The sequence below is a fragment of the Colobus angolensis genome, unplaced genomic scaffold (assembly GCF_000951035.1).
Source record: "Colobus angolensis palliatus isolate OR3802 unplaced genomic scaffold, Cang.pa_1.0 Scaffold54, whole genome shotgun sequence".
NCBI lineage: Eukaryota > Metazoa > Chordata > Mammalia > Primates > Cercopithecidae > Colobus > Colobus angolensis.
In genome coordinates, this window is record NW_012118932.1 from 4,073,923 (window position 1) to 4,079,495 (window position 5,573).

The 5,573-nt window shown below is 41.8% G+C and overlaps 1 pseudogene across 1 annotated transcript in view; it reads left to right on the top strand.

The window, feature by feature from the left end:
- Nucleotides 1-974: 974 nt before the first annotated feature.
- LOC105525575 overlaps nucleotides 975-5,573 on the top strand; it is an 11,163-nt pseudogene continuing 6,564 nt past the window's right edge. The window contains exons 1-2 of the transcript XR_001003942.1: nucleotides 975-1,905; nucleotides 5,050-5,054. The product of XR_001003942.1 is annotated as a developmental pluripotency-associated protein 2-like (transcript). The remainder of the gene's footprint in view (nucleotides 1,906-5,049; nucleotides 5,055-5,573) is intronic.

Sequence of the window (5,573 nt, forward strand, 5' to 3'; positions counted from 1 at the left end):
ACCCCCAGAAGCTGGCCTTGAACTTCAAAGAACAGATGTAAAAAAACAACTCTGCACCTACAGGGCCTCAGTGGGCAGAGAGAGGGAGAGGAAGCATCCGTTGAACAGCCCGTCATGGAAATCACACTGCCGGAATAGACAGCCAGGGCAGAAGTGCAAGAAGGACATTCAACCGCAGTATCCCAAACAAACAAACAAACAAACAAAAACAAAGAAACACAGACTTCCTGGAGCTTTGACTAAAATACTCATTGGACACATTAAAGCAGGCTGAGAAGGCCAAGTGCAAGAATATCCCAAATATAGAACAAAAACACAGAGATGGAAATCATAAGGACAAAAGAGGAGACTAGGAGGCTCGATCCAGTAGACCTAATAGGAGTTATAAGAAAGAGAAAAATGAACACAGGAAAGAGAGAATCATTAAACAAATGATAGAAGGTAACTTCTTTGAGTGAAAAAGACTTGGATCAGAGGTTTAAAATGAACTCGTGGGGCTCCTGAAAGTCACATACTTAAACCCATCCAAATTAAATTCTTGAAGAGCAGGTAAAAAGAGAAACTTTTGCACCCTTTAATACAAAGAAAAAAACATTAATTACCAAGAAACAGAAAAGAGACAGTGTCACGCTTCTCACCTACAATAATGGGAAGCTGGAGAGAGGGGAACAATGTCTACAAAATACTTGAGCCAGCTGAAATACGTTTTGCTGGCCAGGGTAAAAAAAAAAAAAAAAAAGTTACACCCTCCCTAGTAGGTGGGATTACAGGCACGTGCCACAACGCCTGCCTACGTTTTGTATTTTTTTGGTAGAGACGGGGGTCTTGCCATGTTTCCCAAGCTGATCTTGAACTCCTGGACTCAAGCAATCCACCTGCCTGGGTCTCCCAGACTGCTGGGATTACAGGCATGAGCCATCGCACACAGACTGATTTTTAAAAATCGTATCACCGAATGGACAAGATAAGGGTGTTGCTGAATATGTCAGACTCAAATTTGGATCGCAGCAAGAAGAATTTCTTTGAGGGGGAAAGTAGCTGATGAGGAAAGTGTGATTTTGACATGGGTGCCAGTTAAAGATGACCCAAATATGGAACAAACGGAACCCAAGTGTTTCTTCAACTTCTGCTGTCACACTGGAAAAGCCTAAGAAATATAATCAAGGTCATTTACTTCAAACAAATGAACAATTTACAGCTCCACCAAAAGCTGGATGCAAAATACCAGCCCTTCCCTTGCCGGCCACTTTGCCTCCCATTAGTAAGGTGTGTCGGGACACTTCGAGAGACTGGTGTCAACAACTTGGTTTGAGTACTAATGGCAGGAAAACAGAAGTTTATCTGAGGCTCCGCAGGCATGCTTACCCTGAACAACAGCAAGATATGCCTGTAACGTCACAAGACACCAGATTACAGCGATGTTCGAGGAAACACAAGGCAGTGACCGAGAGAGCAAGGGACTTCAGAAAAGTTATGAGACGAATGAAAGAACAGAAGAGACTAATATAGTTGAAGTGATAATTTCAGCACCGGGAGCCATGTTGGCATCATGGGCAAGAATTGCTGCAAGAGCTGTTCAGCCGAAGGCTGTAAATTCACGTTCCATTCCTGTTTCTGTTGAGGCCTTTTTGATGCAAGCCTCTGGTGTCAGGTGGTGTGTGGTCCATGGCAGATGTCTCTCAGCAGACACAAAGGGCTGGGTACGCCTGCAGTTTCATGCAGGTCAGGCCTGGGTGCCTACCACTTACAGGAGGACGATTTCTCTCTTCTTGTTACCTGCCTGCATTTTCCCATCCCCAGGCACAGAAGATAATATGTTATGCCCCGACTTTGCTAAGAGGAATAAGAAGATGAAAAGATTAATGACAATGGAGAAGCAGCAGCAACCTCTTTTAATACAATGTAGTCCCATCTAAAGAGCCCCTTTCTGTAAGTCTGAAAACCCATTATATCTGGGCCAAGTCTCTTCTCCTAGCTTCAACTTTTCCATCTTTAAATGAGTATTTCAGATTTCTTAGACAGTGCTATGGTTTGAATGCACTCCCTAAATTTCATGTGTTAGAAATATAACCCCCAAATTCTTATGTTGACTAGAAGTAGGGCCTTGGGGGGTTGTTAGGGTTAGATAAAATCGTCACAGTGGGGCCCCCATGATGTGACTGGTGGCTTCATAAGAAGAAGAAGAGAGGCCTGAGCTGACAGAGATAGTCTTGGCCACTCTCCATGTAATGCTTTCTACACAGCCCGAAGGCCCTACCAGAGGCCAGTGCCGTGCTTTTGGACTTCCCAGCCTCCAGAATTGTAAGAAATAAATTTCTTTTCTTTATAAGTGATGCAGTCTCAGGTATTCAATGATAGCAACAGAAAATAAACTAATACAGCCTTATGAATTTTGGTAAATTTTACTAAAAGTATTAAGCCCACTTACTAGAATACGCCCTGTCTTCTCACTACTTCTTGCCTTGTTGTTGCACAAGGTTGACTATTTAAGAGGCCAATTCCATTTTTGCTTCTAATTGCCTTAGGATATATATGTGTCTGTGCATCTGAGTGTGTGTGTGTGTGTGTATTTATATACTGGCAACAACAGAGTTGTCTTCTAATAGAAAGTTCTTGCTTCATCGTTATCTACAATGGTTTGCTTATAAAAATCCTTGCAGATTATATGAAAATCTCAGCCGGGCGCGGTGGCTCAAGCCTGTAATCCCAGCACTTTGGGAGGCCGAGGCAGGCGGATCACGAGGTCAGGAGATCGAGACCATCCTGGCTAACACAGTGAAACCCCGTCTCTACTAAAAATACAAAAAATTAGCTGGTCGAGGTGGCCGGCGCCTGTAGTCCCAGCTACTCGGGAGGCTGAGGCAGGAGAATGGCGGGAACCCGGGAGGCAGAGGTTGCAGTGAGCTGAGATCCGGCCACTGCACTCCAGCCTGGGCGACAGAGCAAGACTCCGTCTCAAAAAAAAAAAAAAAAAAAAAAGGAAAATCTCCACTAATCGCTGAGTATCATACTTTTTTTAGTAGCTTCCAATAAATACTTGTTGACTTTCCCCTAGTGACCCAGAAGCTCAGAGCAGACTTTAGTGTTCAGACAAACTCACTCAGGTTATGTTGCAGTTCTCTCTCAATAACTCTTACTCTTTTCTGTTTCACAGATTTCTATGGAAATTTGGTGGAAGTAAAGGGGAATTGACTAAGGAGCATTAATATACGTATGGAGTGAATTCTGATCACCCCTTTAGAAAATTCTTAACTACCATGTTTTATGGTTCACTTGTGTTATTATCTGACACCCCAAAATACTGAAGCACATAGTGACCTCAAAACAAGAGAGATGTGCACAGGATTGGACGGGACGGGTTCATTTGTTTATTTTTAATGCAAAAAGGAAGAGATAGGCAACATTTTTTGAGAAGAGTATTTTTCCAGGAAGGTATCACAGCTTAATCTTGCATTAGGGGAAAAGCACTAGACTAAACTGAAGCTTTGGTTTTTATCACTAGACAGTTCTGGGTTTAAACATACCCTTTCACTCCAGTCAGCCTCCATTTTCTTTACTGTAAACTGAGAAGACTACATGGGATGGTAGGAGATTAAGCAAGAGGCTGTATCTGGAAGTTCTGGCTACATGTGAAGTGTGGTATCAGTGAAGGGGATTCGGTAAGACTGGCCCCTCAGAATCCACCACAGTGGAATCCTGACCAAGGGATGGACATGCAGAGGCCATTGTTCTTGCCTTGAACAGCAAATGCTACTTGCTGGGTGGCCCAACAGTCCCGTGCCTCCATTTGTTTCTTGCTGCTCCAGCAAAAAGATAATCATTTAGGGAGGCTGTAACGTGGCTTGAAGTGAGCACATAGGAACTACCACGCCAATGAAGTCAGAGTAAGCATCTCTGGGATGCCCATGAGAAATACTATGTCTACCATAGATCCTCTCCTCCCCTCTCCTCCACAGGTGCACACAGTTGGCCTCTCCTTTAAGCTCCAGTTAAAGTACCAGCCACTCTATGGACCCTTCCCTGAATTGTGTTTTTCTTTTCTCCAGGCCATAGGATTCTTGTCCACGTCATATTGTAGTAGCATTTACTGCTTATTTTGTTCATCTGTTACTGAAGTTAGTTTATTGTGTACCTACTATGTGCAAGGCTCTGTGCAGATCATAATTATATATTGCCTGGAGAGGAACTCAGCTGTGAGCTGTCTGCAGCCAACGTTCAGCAGCTGAACATGGAAATACGGTAGGTCAAGTCAGCACCCCTGCCCTCCCCAGCATCCTCCACAATAGGCTCTGACAACTCCCTTAAGATGAATATTAGCATTGTTTATCTCTGTATGTGTTACACCCCTTGGGGCCTGGGATCGCTTGTGGTACACACATTCTTCACATTGTCCAGCATGCAGAGTGGACAGCTAAGGGTCCAGCCATGAGTCACCCCACCACCTGCGAGAATGCTGGGATAACATGGTAGTGAGTAGAGCACATAATGATAACAGTTATATATGCCCAATTTCAAAAGTTTGGAAATACAGACAATTACAAATTTACCTATAATTTCACCCTCCAGAGATACTTCTGTTGATTTTTTAGTATATTTCATTTTAACCTTCTTTTATCTATGCCTTTATTTACCTAATTTGGAAGAGTCTGCTTGCCAAGTTTTATACCCCATTTTCCCATACTGTTACAAATTTTGAAAACATAATTTAAATATCTATATAATATGCTATCATATTGATGAACCATCCTTTGTTTGCCAATTTCCTTATTAGACATTTAGGTTGTGGTCAAGTTTTTCACTATTATAAACATTACTGTGATGGGGATTTTTTATAGCTATGTGTGCATGTCACCATGCTTATGTATCTGATTATTCTTCTTTGATGTATTCGAAGAAATTAAATTACTATCCAAAGGGTATAAAATGTCTAAAATTATTGCCAAATTGCTGTCAGAAAGGTTCATCCGTTCTAGTCTTGTCAGCAGATAATGCCTGATTTGTCATTCCTACACTAAAATCAGTTGTATTTTTCAATATTTATAAATTCAGCTAGAGTGTATGGAGTTCTGGTTTCACTTTTACAGATGTCTTTGATCATTAGTGAACTTAAACATTTTAATATATTCATTGTCAACTTTTTATTCCCTTTTCTCTGAATTACCTGTTTATGTTTTTAACCGCTTAAAAATGGAAGTGTTAGTATTTTTTCTATTGTGTGCTACAGAGGCACTGCTAAAGGTTTTAAAAACCATTCTAAGGCACCTGCATGCCTTTTGACGCCACACCATCCATGGCCACCTTAGAAGAAAGATTAGTCCCAGATGGAAAAGACAGTTTCTTCAAATACCACCTTGGTTATGTTGGGTTATTGTACCATTTGTTCCTTTGATAAAGAGGGCACAAGGGAATGTGAGTACCGTTTTTCTTTTTCTTTTTTTTTTTTCTTCTGCAATACACTTTCCATTAAGCAGATCTTTGTGCTGAAACAGATTTGCAGGCCTGCCAAACCAGACGATGCTGCTGGCAGGAAGATGCACATGGTCTGATGTTAATGCAAGAGTGAGAAAACCTCT